At 36.0% G+C, this 17,029-nt stretch overlaps 3 long non-coding RNA genes across 5 annotated transcripts; 2 read left to right on the forward strand and 1 right to left on the reverse strand.

Moving 5' to 3' along the window:
- Positions 1-1,080: 1,080 nt before the first annotated feature.
- On the reverse strand, positions 1,081-4,043 carry LOC114543595. The gene is made up of 3 exons (XR_003690116.1): positions 2,852-4,043; positions 2,282-2,429; positions 1,081-1,641 (listed from the first exon to the last, which is right to left on the reverse strand). It is a non-coding gene; the product is annotated as an uncharacterized LOC114543595 (long non-coding RNA).
- Positions 4,044-9,511: 5,468 nt separating this feature from the next.
- On the forward strand, positions 9,512-9,949 carry LOC114543594. The gene is made up of 3 exons (XR_003690115.1): positions 9,512-9,551; positions 9,752-9,827; positions 9,909-9,949. It is a non-coding gene; the product is annotated as an uncharacterized LOC114543594 (long non-coding RNA).
- A 228-nt stretch (positions 9,950-10,177) lies between these two features.
- Positions 10,178-16,907, forward strand: LOC114543596. 3 transcript variants are annotated; one of them, XR_003690119.1, is made up of 5 exons: positions 10,178-10,219; positions 10,448-10,624; positions 10,710-10,880; positions 11,226-11,306; positions 16,868-16,907. It is a non-coding gene; the product is annotated as an uncharacterized LOC114543596 (long non-coding RNA). The 3 variants fall into 3 exon arrangements; XR_003690117.1 differs by lacking the exon at positions 16,868-16,907 and having other exon boundaries at positions 11,226-11,443; XR_003690118.1 differs by lacking the exon at positions 16,868-16,907 and having other exon boundaries at positions 10,448-10,560; positions 11,226-11,443.
- The last annotated feature ends 122 nt before the right edge of the window (positions 16,908-17,029 follow it).

Consider the following 17,029-nt stretch of genomic DNA (forward strand, 5'->3'; position numbering starts at 1 on the left):
AATCATGTAAAATTCAAATTTATTCAAGGTATGTTATATAATTAATAATGCATAATATATTTTCGAAATATTATAAATTTGAACTTAAAATCAGTGTCTACCGTCTACTTTTTTGCATATTATAAAAGTAGCAAGCAAATTCAAATGACCATAAACCCGGCATTATTTTAGAATTCGAAATTTTGACAGGATATAATTTTGTAGTTTTGATAGTTTATACACCCCAACAGCCAAACAATTTTATGATACTTATCCCTATATTGATCAATAAACCCTATAGAATGTATTAAATTATCCAGAAAGTATAAGCTTGGAGTTATCATTAAAAAGTACCTTGCACCAGGTGAACTATATTTATTCAAATCTATTTACTAATTATTGTATTTTACTAATTTTGTATTTACTAATTATTGTATTTACTAATTATTGTATTTTACTAATTTTGTATATACTCATGTGTATGTTATAGTGATAATAATATAACAATAGAGTTGATGTTCGCGGTCATAAATGTGTTTTTGGCCCGACTTCGAACTCATTTTAGCCCGAGCGTAGCGAGGGTTAAAATGTGTTCCGCGAGGAGGGCCAAAAACACATTTATGCCCGCGAACATCAACTCTATTACTATAATATATAATAAACTATAAACTATTATTACTATAATATATGTTCAACATCGTCAGCCTTCATCCCCTTAGCTCAGTAAGTCATGCGACATTCCATGTCAGTTCCAGTAATTGTTCATCTCAGACCTTGAAAGAAAAAAAACAAACATTCCAAACACTCCAAACACTCCAAACACTCGATGTGTTCTGACCTGGATTCAAGTTTACTGCTTTTATCATCTTTTTTATTTCACGTTTCCATTTTGAACATGTCCAATTGCAAAAAAGTAACCAGCCGACTTAAAATAGTTTTATTTTTGCAGTTACTTTCCAGAATATACCGTTTGGTTAAGACTTGTGTATTATAGTATATCATAGTTTTAAAACTTCTTTTTCTGTCAGATATTTTCAATAATTAGCTATCGAGACCATCCTCAGTTGTTCGGGCTGGACCCTTACGAAAAAAACACATGCGAAAACCACATGTGGAATCACATGTGACTCACATGTGAAATTGGAACCATTATATCACATGTGGTTCACATGTGGTGGTATCACATGTGGTTCACATGTGGTAGTATCACATGTGGTAGTATCACATGTGAGTCACATGTGGTTCAGTACATGTGGATCTGGAACAACCACATGTGGTTCACATGTTAGTCTGTTTTGACGTTCACATGTGGTTCACATGTGATCCACACAAACTACTGCATGACACCTTTAATTATCATTAAATCACTCAGACACAGTATTACCAGGTGAAGTAAATTAATGCACATATATTGAAAACCATATTACAAAATGAAGTGAAACATTTGACTATGTTAAAGAGTAAAAGATACATCTGTAAATATAAAAAAATGAATTATAATACTATAATTTATTTAGTCATCCTACTGTCCTTAATTGTTGCTAAGATCTTCCTGATTCTTTCTTCGGTTTTCCATTGACAGCCTAAATTCTTTGCACTCTTGTGTCATAACAGCTTTTAAAATTGTATTATTTGCTTGAGGAAATTTCATGATGACAAAAGCTGGAAAAAATATAAACAGGATTGTTAATTAATAGCAATTGCAGTTCATCGCAATAAATAATTTAAAGTCAAATATAATTTCATTGCCTACAAAATAAAACATTAAATGGAAAGTGAGAATGTTATCTACTGTATACAAAAACATTAACAAAATAACAATCCATTCTTCTGAGAAACTGCTGTTGTTCATGGTCAACAGTGAATAAGGTTGTGCAGACCTAGGGAATGGCTAAGGGAAGGAATGGCTGAGGCAAGAAAGAGGCTTGAATCTTAGGAAAAGATGGTGGAACTTTGATGGTGTACATATTTTCTTGGTTGCAGCAAGTGCTGCTAAAACTGCCTCTTTAAAGTCTTAAATCCATCTGGCCATGTTGCTCAGTTGGTAGTACCAATCTGATACTGTGAGGCTTTTAGACCCAGCCAAAACATACAAAATATTTGAAATATCATATGTAAAAATACATTAATTTCTTCTAAATTAGGTGTTTAGAAAAACAAAATTCTGCTATACTGTATACAGAATATTGCTACTGTTTATAAGACTCCAAAGGTTATTGAATTAAGTTAAGGTGCAAGGGGTATTCCCTAATTTAGACCATATTGTGTACCGGTATATATCAAATGGTAATATGTTTCAAACCTTTATATTCTTCTTTGGTTTCTTATTGTCAGCACTGGTCACATCTAATCGCCTCTTCTTGGCTTTATTATCATCACTGTTATTATCACTGTTATCCTCCAACTGCTCAATTCAAGCTAAGTTTTCATTAGTAACTCATTCTTGCTATCTGTGAAAAAACACAAATACTCGCTTTAGAAAATTTATATATACACAAATATTTTATTGCTATACACAACTAAGTATGAGCGAGCGAGATGTGCACATGTTTGGAAGATAACATTCCACACGACTATATATCCCAGTCTCAGTTGGAAGGACATGTTGATCTAGAAAAAACTATAAACAATATATTTCTAGCGCATATAATGTCACTATGTTCTGCTTCTTTCTTTGCTAAAACATTATTACACCGCTATTGAGGATATTTCCCGGCTATCACTAGTGTGTATGAGCGAAGTATTTATACGAAGATGAATGATGATTGATAAAGTTGAATAAACAATCTTCTGATTACAATAATACAATTCGATGCGGACCTAGGTTAAATTATTATTTATATTATTATTTAAGTGTCACTGAGATGCTTACCACTTTCTGCCAAAACGTTTCAAAATACGATTTCCATGCCGTCTTTGGGGAATTCATCTTTGAGTATCCAAACAAAACCATGCGATCCTTCTCGGGATGTTTTAGCATGCACACTTTTGTCTTTAAATAATATATTCTTTCTTTAAGATGCTTGTCTTATTTGACTCAATCCAGTGAACCAGCACCTATTTCATTTCCAATCGTATTAGGAGAGTGACAAAGATTATCCTTTTATGTCTTTTATCAAATAAAATTGCAATCTCCTCGTAGAACAGCCAAGAATGTCGTTGTAAAAAATTTGAATTTTGAAACGAATGCGCAACCTCGTTCCCAGGGTTTTCGCCTAATGTGGCGTCACACTTGTCGGTCGTTGGGGTTATTACACCGGTCGGAGATTGGCCTCAGATTTATAAATATTAGGACGAATGTATTATTACAACGAGGCTGAGTTTACTATTCGCTCATAGCCAACGAGGCTGAGTTATCTTATTGTTTTATTGTAAACTATAGCATTTAATAAGCAGCAGAATTTTGATATAATTTAAATAACCCGGCATATATAGACAATCCAATGAATATCCACAAGACATCTTCTGGATTGTCTTAATCAGCAGTGTTTTGATGTAAATAACTTTATTTGTAGATTACCAAATATGTTAGATAGAGATTAATTGTAAATAAGAAGACAACTTAAATATACAGTGTTACTTAAACTGAGCAAAGCAGTAACTATTATTTAGATGATTATGCACGTGTATTTGGGGAATAGGTATGTGGTATATGTATGCATTCACATTACAGAAGTTTGCTGATTCATTATTAGTTTGAAATACATTTTCATGTCAACCACATTTCGTTCACATAGGTTTATACATTTTCACATGTAAGCCTTGTGTGATCGCATATAAACCACATGTGATCACATATGAACCACTTGTTTGTAGAGACATTTCTCATGTGAACCACATGTGTATCTCATATAACCACATCTGCATCACATGTGGTTCACATGTGCCCTCATAGAACCACATGTTTTCACATGTGAACCTCATGTGTATCCAATATAACCACATGTACATCACATGTGGTTCACATGTACCCTCCATATAACCACATGTGAACTACATATAATCACATGTGATCACATGTGATCACATGTGAAGCACATGTGATCACATGTGAAGCACATGTGGTTCACATGTACCCTCCATAAAACCACATGTGAACCACATATAATCACATGTGATCACATGTGAAGCACATGTGATCACATGTGAAGCACATGTGATCACATGTGAAACACATGTGAAACACATGTGGTTTGCATGTGTTTTTTTCGTAAGGGGAATACACAAGCGGTCAGCTGAGAAATTACTCGTCTTCCGACAGGTAGTTTAAAAAAGCAGATTTTGTATGAAGCTATATAAAATATTTCTTGTTCTGAATGTGCGTATTTCACTCAATCTAGGGATATATCATTGGCTGGTTAGCTACACGGGGTTAAAGGCAGTGGAAATGGAGATGTTTGTGTAAAAACGACCCCAACGAAGAGACGGTACTGTACGCTTTTTCATAGATGATTGAGCGAAAATTATGGTCAAAATTTTCCTGATGAAAATCTCGCACAGCTATGATTACCGTAAATACGAACCCTCATTTCATTCTCCTCCTGACGTATGGGATCTCATATAACACACAAACAATTACACTTCTCGTCAGGTATTCCTATTAGTCAGTCCAATACATCACATACAGCAAAAGAAGAATTGTTTTTTTAAGATGATATATTTTTCAAGGTTATCGTTGGGGTCCATTGTATAACGTTGTTGACGAAGAAGTAGAAAGCAGTCATTTAAAATTCCTCGCTGCGTCTCCAGGTGAAATATTTCTCTTTTTATTTCACTTTAAATTTTTGAAATATCTCCAAAAGCTTATTTGTCTTATTACTGGTTCCTTGCAGGAAATTTAACCGAAGATGTGTAGAGATTTAACTGCAATATTTCCTACAGCGGTCTACTTCATGCAGTCACCCAAGACGTAAGTTGACAATTTCTTATTTTGTACTTTTCTGCAGACAAAATCCTGTGTAAAGAATATTATTGCATTTTTACTGAGTTTTAATGTTCTGTCAAAATCTGGATTAAGGCTGTTTTCCACTCACGTGTTTTTCATACGCACGTTAGTTTTCTGCTTATTTTAGTATGCATTAGTTGACCTAGATTTACACAAATAATCGTTATAAAGGAAGCGAGAATAATTTAAATTGGCAGATTGAAGCTTATTATAATCATAACCATGTACGCACGGACTCGAGTTTACTTGATAGTCGATAGCGTCGACAGCAAATGACATTGAAACGTTTGTATGGATATTTCGAAGTCCTGACAGTATAATTAATATCCCGTAGGTTATTTCAAGCAGATATTTGACTTGCGACGTCGAACAAGGCCAGTTAACCGCGTCGTGGATCGTAAACTGACCTCAATACAGAAAGTGGGGACAAATAGCCAAAATACAAAACATTTTGTTCTAGGCCTCTCAGTTCCCGCCTCGCCGCGTATAAGGAACGTTAAGAGGCCTAGGGACTACGCTGCGGTAACTCTGGTTGCTGAGTTGACTGGGTCCGAATCCATGAAATGGTAGATTTGAATTTTTCTCGCCAGAAGTACGGCTGGAATATTAAGTCTTTTAAACTCCAATATATATTTCAAACGATTTTAAATATTTTGTAAGGACTTTTCCCGGAGAATAAAGAAAGACTTATCATTAATGCCATCACAATGCTCATTGCTCACGAAGGTATTGTATATCTTTGCCAATAAATATATTTAGTGTTCACCCCTAAAATATACATATTCTGACTGCTATTACCTTCACAGGTATTCAATATATACATAAAATAGTTAAAATGTTTCGTCTATTTAGGGAGACCAAAACAAAATATCAGATAAAGATCTCGAAGCACTGTTTCACGCTTTGAGACATTAGGTTGGATCCAAAGCAGGTTTCACAACGCTCACTAGGTGAGAAAGTTTATCTTTAACCATAACACACGCTGTTTACTCAACCAGCTCACTTTCTCTAGACCGTGTTTCTGTTTTGTTTCTACAGCTTCTATGAGAAGGTTGGTGTGAAAACTGTGAAAGCTTTGAAGAGGAATAATGAAGCCGTGACTCACGCCGCTGTCGACATCCTGTGTGCTCTGATGCAGGTAAAGAGAGGGCTTTCCTTTAAGCGGCCAAAATGGTCAGACCGGTCATATTTAAATTTAAAATAGAGTATTTCGTTAAGAATATAGTTGCGAAATTTCCGAGCTAGACAGATGCAAGTAACGATATACTTGAACGCAGAGTTCTTGAAACACTCTAAAATACCACTAATCTGTCTGTACCGAGATCAACAATAGGACCGGTCTGGCCGTTTTTTCCGTATAAAGGAAAGCGCCAACACTTTAACGATGAATTTCCTGGTAATATGTTGCCAAATCTGTCACTGTCATTAGTGTTACCCCTTTAACTTGCAATCCACATAAACTCAGCCAACTTTGAAATCTGAATGTTAACAGGATCCAATTTTATCGAAACCAATTCTGTTTTTTTATATAGCCAACGCACGATAACTATGAATTCGACAAGAATAGATAAACAAAAGCTCTTTGTTATCCTCTGAAAAATTTCTAAGCAGTTTGTTGGAAATTCTCACGATAAATGTTGTAAGATGTGCGGTGTTGGTTGCCTATAATCTATGCTGAACCCTTGCATTTTATTTTTCCATCCCTCTTGTATGTATATAGCTTTGTTTTGGAAGAGAAATTCCCTTGCAAAACCCAGCAAGTGATTCGTAGCAACTGCCTTTCTAATTTGAACTACCTTTCTAACTAAACACAAGAAATAGATTAACCATGAAAACTTTTCTTCTATATTCGTTCTACTGGGGTTTTAGTTATAAGTGGATTGCTTGATTTTCTGACGTTTGCTCTGTGTCCTCCTTACAGGTTTGTTCTAGTTGCTTTGCAATATATTAAAATAATACGGGGGTGAAGTTGGACATTCATGTTAAACTAATAGTAAGGTGTGATTGCTTCCAATATTTTGAATCAACTCATGTAGTCTGTTACAATAAATCGACTATTGCATATTCCTCTTAGTGAGACAACAGATGATGAACAGTTTGGGAAATTACTGGAGAAAGTTGCAGGTATGCTACAAAGAAATTTGAGGAGCTTTTCATTCAACTTGTCTTCTTGGTAGTTTATGGCTCTTTGACTGAGGTTGAGAGTTGATTAAATAGCCTTTCTCTCTTTACCTTTTTGGTGAAGTTTACCACGTCCACTAGCTTGACCCATGCATAGGAGCAACTCATGAAGTCTGTTATTTGTTTGTCTAGAAATGGGTCATTGCATTTATCGATTGTTCCAGGTAGGTTTACGACAAAACTAAATAATAGTACCAATTTTACCATTTCTTCGCTTATGTATGTTTTACTATTGCCCCGCTAATGGTTCTTACCAATCGTGGTTTTGAATTCGTTCCTCAACAATTTCAGCATCCGTCGACAACAATTGTGAAAGGTGCTGACATGGTTCTGAAGGAGATAATCGAGGTACGTTTTATTCATTCATTCATCCATTGAGTTTCCGCCTTTGACGAACGTCATTTATAACGCTCTGCATGTTTTTAGCCGTGATGAATGTACATATTAGTTCAGTTGATATTTAAGAGGTTTTAAAGGGTCTTAATTTTGAGAGGTATTATACACACTTCAAATCAAGCCAGGAACAGATGACGGAAAAATGAGTGAACTATAGATCCTCCGGCAGGAATCGAACCTACGCTTTTGCAATGCCGGTGCAATGCTCTTGTCACTGAGGACGTACAGTTGACTCATTTTTCCATCAACTGTTCCCTGCTTGAATTTGAAGTGCGTATAATACCACTCGAAATTAAGACCCTTTAAAAACCTCAAGAATATTCCTGCATCGTGTGAAGTGCCTAAAATCATCTGTTAATATTTAGTTAGAACTTCACTTTAGGAAGCTGATGAAGAACCCGCGGCAAAAATACAAGTTCTGGCGCTTGCCGAGGGCGCTCTACCAAAACGCTTACGCATGGCCATGTTTACGCAAAGCACTGATAGACGTTCGCTATTGAACAGGTGCGAATTAGTGTGATAAATTAACAAATTGTTGCAGAGGTATAGCCTCTATTCCATCCGCAGGACCTGAGTTGTTTTTAGCAACATTCTCAGATTAATCTTAAAACTTGTGATTTTATAATCCTCTATATACTAGCCATCTGTAAATAGTTCAATTGAGACTAACAAGCATACTCCATAAGTAATTTATAATCATTATTGTTGGCATAGCATCATCCAACAGCAATGGCATTACTTGCGAGAATAATGTTCGTATTAAAGTAGTTTTAATGTCTAAAATATACAAGAAAGTTTAAATGCGAGATTTCCTGTTCATAATTTTTGGTTCATAAACAATTATGTAATAAATTTGAATACGATTTTCACAGCCTGCTGGTTTGTTCTATTACCTTGAAAGCCCTGACGAAGTAAGAAATCTTTGAAAACTTTTTTGCGAGGGCCATTATTTACATAAAACCCATTGAGGTGATTCTGACTAACCAATCGTATTCATGACTAAGTGGTATCAACTGCTTTGGTAACTAAACTCCATCATTCATCCTTAAACTGTGCAAACTGCCCCACTGAGGAAATAATTAAATGGTAATTCATTCAGAAGTGTAAAACCTTTTTGTAAAGAAACAATTTTGTTGGAAAGTTTTTATCTTTCCTTCAGCCACCAGAGACTGAAGAAGATCGTTTATCAATTCGTGACAATGTAAAGCTTGCAGAAGTACGTTTTAAATCAACAATCGTGTTCCAAAATTTCATAATGCATGCTTGCATGTACGTATAAGCTGTTATTTCACGTGCTATACTTGTGTCTTAGAGCTCTGGAAAAACGAGGGGAACGTTGAGGAATCAACTTGAAGGATATCTCTCGCATTGGAGGACAAAAATAGGATTCAAATCCAGGAAAGATGTGAGAATTTAAATCCAGTTTTTTTATTACAAGTAAGTGTTCTATTAAGAAAATGGGAAAATGTTCTAGTCGTTTGAAAGATGAAAAAGCAATGATATTTAAGCGGATCTTTTTTACAGATTCAGTCAGATCTGACAGCGTACAACCTGATTTGGAATTACAAGGTGAGTCTCGAAGTTAAGGTTAGTTTCCGTTGAAAATATGGATATGGAAATGTAATGGAGGATTTCCTGTCGCTATGAGTATAACAAGACAAATTCAATAGTCCTGACCTCTTTCTCTAAACTGTTCTCGTAAAAGAGTATGAAACAATTTCTTATGTTTTCAATGTGACAGACGCGAGAGGAACTTCTGGGGCACTCGAATCTGATTTGCACGCATTTGCAATGGAAAAAGATCGGAGTGGAAACTACGTTGTCTTTTGGAATCACCTTTAGTTTGAAGTCCTGTATGAATGTTTAGCTGATGAACTGAAACAGGTTAGTGATAAGCCTAACTGCTCTAGCTTTTTAACAGTTCTTCATAAAGCGTCCCCCCCTTATTCCTCGATAGGAATCAAACTCAGTAACGTATCTCTGCTATCAGGTGACTATTATTTGAGAGTCTGTTGGAACAAAACGACGAGGAGACGCCGATAACAAATGTGTGAGTCCACGACATTTATCTATCAGGGTTTGCAAATATTCAAACTACTTTCCATGTGCTTTTCTGTCTGGCTTCCCCCTATTCTCTATATTGCTGCACAGTTCACGCAATGTTATTTGTCCTGCAGAATGTAGTAGAGAAGTATAGAATCATGGATGAAACCATTCAAGATTCGATCGACTTTTCTATTTTGTTTTCAGGCTCGAGTTGTCTAACGATCTGTATCACTGATTCCTATTGACAACTAAACCAACTATGAAAGCAATGTGCCTTCAGGTGAGGATGTCGTTTAGCGGAATGTAGCCATGTGTAGCCTTCGAAGAATGAATTAAACAAATTGGAATATTTCATTCACAGGCGATGACTAAAGTTTATGGAAAATATCACGAAGAGATTGGAGCTTTTAATGACACCAAGCTAAGGATCATCTGTTATTGATCCAGTGTTACTGCAGGAGCCTGAACTAAACTAACTTTATTCATACTGTTTCGTATTTTTAGCATTTACATGAAAATGGCATCACTAACAGGGATTGGAAGGTAAGCACGCCCTAATTTATTTTCACTACTGTCTTTATATCCTAAACTTTAACGACCATAATTTAACTTTTTCTTCTCTAGCCAGAAAATGTTTTATTGTGTTCCTCGTATGACGAAACGCTTATAAAGGTTTGTGTCGGTTGTGTATTGAACTTGTGTTTAAATTGCCCTTTAAATTGTATTTGAAGAAACCATTCGATGTGACCATTGCCAGCAAATCCTGGAAGTCACTATAATCTCAATTCCGAGTTTTGTCCGTGATTTCGTTTTACGAAAGCAGAGCGCATTCTGCAAACGTTTTAGGTTCAGTTATTTCTCATTGTTACAGTTTCTCAATGATAACAATTAATTTTTTAGATCAGAATTCCTATATGGAAACAATCTGTGGTACACCAAGTTACCTCGCTACCAAAATGTTAATCCCGTAGCCTGAAGAACGATCCTACAAGAAATCGTGTGTTATATGTTTGGTATGCCATATACTTCAGTTTACTCAAATTCACGTAGTGAACACGATTTGTAATGAAGCTGGAGGTAGCTTAACCTCATTTCAAAATTGGAGTACGTCAATGAAAAGTTAACGTCTTTTAGACTTTCCGGATCTTCTTTATTTTCAAAGCAGGCAAATAACCCATTGGAGAAACAAGTCAAAGAAGGGTCGTATAAATTTCCGAACAACCTCTGGAAGAATGTTAGCAGTGAAGCTAAGGATCTTATAACAAAACTGCTTACTGTTGGTCACAGAAAATGCATCACGCTTTCAGAAGCTCTGGAACATCCTTGGATGAAGGTGATGATGAAATACTAACCGCCTTATAACACCCCGCATCTAAGATTTTTCAAAATCGGCTGACCTTTTTCGTCTGAAGTCCCAGCTTTTTCGAATTGTTAGAATTAGTTTGGTTGAAGTTTAGAACTGATACAGCTATCCAGCATAAATAAAGTCAGTTTAGTTCAGGTTTCCTCCTGTAGTAACACTGCATCAATACGGGATGACCCCTACTGGACCTCCATGAAGGACAATTTAGAACTGATAGAACTATACGGTATAATAAAATTAGTTCAGTTAGGAGAGAAAGCTTTTAAAAGTGTTAGATTGATCCACGATTTAACAAGTTTTTTTTGTCTTTTGTAGGATAAAGAAATGATAGAAAAAGCAGAAAAAATGATAAAACCGACCGTGGATGGAAGATCAATGTCTCCGCCCTTATAAAAGGTATGTTGAAAACTACGATACTTGTCCCGTTCTTCCGTCCAATGACCCTTATTTTCAACTCGCAATTGCAATGAAACATTACATGTTTGCAAGTTACATCGAAATTTAACCAGCTTTCCGAAACAATCTCAAGGCGCTGTTACACTACGCAACTTTCCTTGCAAATTGCAAAACCATTCTACTCCTGAGGCATCTAAAGTTGTCAAATACGAACATCTATTACGATCTGCTAACGTTTCCTTAGTATTTCGAACACTCTTTACAAATTAACATCCTTCGGAATTATAATTGCATTGCAAGTTGTAAGGAAAATTGCATATTGTATAGTAGCGCCTTCAGTAAAGTTGAAAACTCACCGTGCAATGAAACATTGCATGTCGGCAAGTTAAAAGGCAGAAAATAACTGTCACCGTACATGGTGAAGACTGGCCGACGGTCACGTTCGGCAGACGAGGCTCTGCGAGCAAATAAAATACTCAGTGGCGAAGCCAGCACGACAGTTTAGCAGCATGACTGAAAATGCTTCATGTAAGATCACATCACTAGTTATTCCGATAAATAAAAAACAGGGGCCTGTTGTTCGAAAGGTGGATAAGTCGCTATCCAACGGATAACTCACTATCCAACGGATAAGTTTTATCCAGCGTGTGATTTGGGTTGCACGAAGCTTGTATAACTTTAACCAGAGGATAAAAATCGCTATCTACCGGATAAATTTATCCAAGGTCCGGAGGTGGTTTAAATCCACTATCCAGTTGGATAAATTCAAAGATACAAGGTAACACTGTAAACATTTATATAAAATAGGACAAAAATGCAATATTCCTCTTACTGTGTTTCAACAAACTAATACACATCATGATTGTATTCACTATATATTAAAAATGTTTTCGAAGTGCAATTTGTCGCAGCAGCGTTTCACGTTGCCTACACATTCCGTTCGACCGGCGATTTTTTGGACATCCTCGCATTTATAACAGGTGGTAAATTTACTATACGCTTCTAATCAGTTTATAAACGCGAATATGCAAAGAAAGATTCAACCTATTCCAAGGAAACTTGCTAATATCTAAGTAATTTCATTCACGAACATTAAAATAGTGTTTCTAAATTTGCTATGGGACCGAAAGGCAAAGCGTTGCAAGGTCAAGGAATAAAATTGCAATGTGTTTAATTAATAAAATCACTATGATGTGAAGTGCAAAGTTCGAGCAAATCACTTGTTCAAGTCTTTTCCATTCAGTAACTATACTCGAGAATTCGTAATGATTATGAATTCAATGTTGTAAATGCTTAGCAACAGCTGACGTTGTGGTACGAAATTTCAGAATAATCCTGTTTTCTTCTGGTAAATTTTAACTTATCTATTGGATAGCTATCCACTTCACTATCCACGCTTCCTGCAACGCGTTTTTATCCAATGGATAACTATCCAGATTTATCCGTTGGATAGGACTTATCCGTTGGATAAGTTATCCATCTTTCGAACAACCGGCCCCAGTTCCATACCTATACTTTTGTACGTGTGAAACTTTTCGCTTGATTTTCTTTTAATTGTGAGAATCCGACCGTGCAGCAAACATTGAAATAAAGCGATAACACTAAACTTGATTGTGATAGCCCTGAGTATATACCGCTATAATAGCTTTGTTCCTCATAATGATATGCTGGATTCCTCGTCCAGGTATAACTTCTAAAACACGCCTTATTTTTACTTGTATTCCAATGCACCTAAGTTAGTAAAAAACCTGACAAACCCGCTGGTAGGGTGTAAAGAATTTATTTCTAAATCAAAAACTCGCTCTTACATAAGCCACTTATTGAAAAATTTTCGCTATAATTTCAGTCAGATGGATCTCTCAGTCATTTCTCATTCCTTAGTGAACAAATAGTATTTCAGTGAATTGCTAGAACATACCTGAAAAACAGCTATAAACTTCAATTCTCAAAGATATGTTGCATACCATGTCTTTGGATGAATGCGGATGTAAAGCGCGGTTACAGTTGGTGATAGGACATTTTCCACCAGCGAGTCTCTAATGAAATGAATAATTTGTTAAACAATTAATCTTAATCACACATTAAAAGTTATATATGACCGCATGGAAATGATGTGATGCATATAACGTGACAGGGTAATCTGTAGAAGCCTTGCTTATTAATCCAGCTAACCTGACTAGTCCATTTATTTTGTAATGATCGAATTTTTGCCCGTCGGAACTACAGGACACAGAATAGGTCTTCACCCACTAATTATAATCACGACGACTTTGAGTGAAATCGCTCCGACAAACATCTTTCTTGCCGAATGCATTTGGTCCTGGTTATTTTTCCGTGCAGACCAGGAAGCTGCCTCATTTAAGCGACCATGTCCTGTCGACTTATCCGCATTCCCAACACTTGTTGCTATTATCTGGGATGTTATGTGTCTTCAGCGCGTGGGCCAATAATTAGTATCAATTATCTTCTGGCACCAAAACACCATCGAACAATCATCAACAAAAATGAAATGATAATGCATATAATTTTGCCATACACGGCTCCTCCAGAATTGAAACCAGTCGAGGTACAGCGTTATTTCCATTGATTTTGTGAAATCTTTACTTGGGGTTAACATCGAATTTTATCACATTCCCATATAGGGGAATTACTGAATAAAAAAAAAAGTCCAACAGTCCTAATATGACATAATAATAAACTGAACATATACCATGTAGCCTGCAATATTTACCTTGCTTGGTATGTCAGTCCATCAAATCCATGTATGGCACAGCGATGGATGGAGGTAGTCAGTGATAAGAGAAAGGTAATAATTGTTAGCAACTCCTGGGTTGCCATACTTTATTTGATCTAAAATTGAAACACAAGGAACAAGTAAATTATTATATTATTGTCCAGGGTTGTGAGGCTATCAGCATTGTGATATCCCAGGTTCATGCGTACAGCTACCATGGGACAACATTCCTTAGCGAACAAAGTATTTCAGTGAATTGCCAGAACATACCTGAAGAACCGCCATAAACTTCAATTCTCAAAGATATTTTGCCGTACAAATTCGACTCTATATGCCATAGAATCTACAATTGAGATTACAAGAACATAACTATCACACAATTGAAACTATAATTGTATATGAATCACAAGGGCCTATACAGTATAGTAACAGCATGTATTTTTGACTTCTATTAACACAAGAATATACAGAACAAAATGCAGGTTGTTTTCTTTCATATTCACATAATACCCCCAACCCCTGACAGTTACATATATATTGGTAAATGCAATTACATAATAGGAAAGGGAGAAAAAAAATCTATTTTTTATAACACCAGTGAAATATTGTGTACGCATAATACTTAGCGCTATGACCCATGCTGTCATGCTTCCATCACCAGATATCATGAAATCATCTTGGTTTTTTAATGTTGAAATTAATCCGTTTAATTTAAAAAGCACAAAAATACCACCAAAATATAGCTCGAAAATTTCTAATCAAGAAATTAATCAATATTGCTGTTAACCTGACACTGCAGTGCAGCTCTAAAAATCATATCAAATTACACAGGATTACAAAATGGAAATATAACTCGCCTTTGGAATTTCGTTATTTTCTTCGTTATTTTTTATCCTGTCGTCTTTTAACCGTTACATATAAACTGTAAAGGCATTAGTTATCTTTTCTGATAGGATTTAAGTCAGGATGGGCAGAAAAACTCGAAAAATATAGATTTTTTTATTTGTTATTGTGTATAGCGAGGCGTTGCTCAGCCGCATGCACAAGTGGTTGTCGCGTGAGGTTAGAGGTGTCAAAAACGTAATGTTGCCTACCCCGTGGGGGTAAAATAAGCCCAGAAATCGATTTCTGGGTAAAATTGTCCCTAGAGGTCATAATTGTCAAATTTTCGCTAATATGGTGATAATTATATGCACATTTTCGGGTTTCCGTTTGTAAACACATTTGTTGGAAATATCACTACAAATCGCCAAAGCAACTGTATTTCGAGTAAAATATATGAAAATATTGATCCCAATGTAAGCTACAAATATTTGGAGGTTTTTAGGCGAGATTTTTGGAAGGCTTTGCGTATTTTTGCTTCTCTAACATTCAATTTAAAAAGTACAAGTTCTGCAATAAATATCTTGGCTTATAGGAAAGCTTTTGAAATGAACTAAAGTTATACAAATAGGTAAATGTTTTTTCTTTAAGATAATACAATTTCTAGTTGAATTGATAAAACACTTCCAGATAAAACCGAAATTATCTGTGTGCGCCGTTTACGACCGGACAGCAATGAGTTTAGTGGTCTCATATTTATTAAAATGGGTGAAGTATTCGCAGAGTAATCACAAGTTTAAATGAGCTTACCACTTTGAAATATCCTCTGATCGGACGTCTAACTGAGAGGATCCTTAAACATCGAGAATACTTCATTAACAAGTGCCGCATTCTGTCCTGTTTGAGAAGGTACAAGAACTTCATCTTGGGTATTGGTTACTCTTTGCTCCGTTGGAAGTTCCATTCTGTTGTATGAGGACAACACTTGTAGTTGGTGTGATGAAAGGATGCAGATTGTCCGTTGGATGTTGTGCTTTTGTATTTGAGACGGACCACATTAGATATCAGCGCAAAATTGACACATTCATGGGATTCGAACCCATGAACTCCTAAAAAGGAGTATCCGCAAAATGTGTTCTTTGTGTGGCCAGGAAAAAGAGAGAGCTACAGGGCTTCTCCCAAACCGACTGGCAGACAATACGAAACGTAGAGGACAAGACAGTACAACACAACACAACACAAAACACACAACCGACGACACAACATCCAACAACCCACAACCCACTAACTCTGTAGCTGAAACGACAAAAAATATGGTGAGTTGTTCCTAGAAAATGAAGCATCACAATTAGCATGAAGGCAATTGCTGGCTGGGGTTTAACTGACGGCATGGATATGGGGTGGCTTCTTAGGGTTGGATACTGAAACTAAACTACGATCGTCTTTGTCTGAAAAACACAAAAAAAAATTATTAGTAGCTCCCTAGAAAACGAAAAGCAAAACACAGTTAGACAAGCAGTGAGCCGTGTTTCCAGATACGGGGACAGAGATTCTTAGCTAACAGCGGGGCCACGGGGTCTACTTCTATTTAAAAAATTAATTATACATACCTTGATCCTACCTAAAGAAAGAACTCACTTACCTGAGAAAAACGGTCGCAGACGGCTCTGTTTTATAGCCTGTAGGCTCTTGCATAATTCAGCAAAATTAAGACAACTTGATTGGTTATTTCTGTACACAGGTCAATTTGTCATTGGTCAATTTTTGTACTCCACGATTGGTTCAATAAAAACCAATCAGATTGGTTAATCTATATTCAAAATTTGATACCGTTTCTTTGATATTTGCAAGGTGATTGCACAACAAATGTTCGATTTCACACGTTTTGGAGCATATTCCAAGCCAATGTATCACAGTATGAGTGTATTTGTTCGATTATTTCTCTCATGAAGTTCACAAGAAATTACAGTTCAATCATTATTAAAAGGCTTTATTCCCCTACCAGCTTTAGAACCCCATCGAACAGGAAAGTCGGAATTTAAAAGGCAAGTAAATCTTTCAAACTGTTGTAGCACTTGAATTCTGTGGTACATTTAACTACTGAACCTTTCAGAATATTGTAGAATTGGGCATGGCATGGAATAATAGTAAATATAGCAAACTGACA

Source organism: Dendronephthya gigantea, unplaced genomic scaffold, assembly GCF_004324835.1.
Source record: "Dendronephthya gigantea isolate DGI-Jeju-01 unplaced genomic scaffold, DenGig_1.0 000493F, whole genome shotgun sequence".
Classification (NCBI taxonomy): Eukaryota; Metazoa; Cnidaria; class Anthozoa; order Malacalcyonacea; family Nephtheidae; genus Dendronephthya; species Dendronephthya gigantea.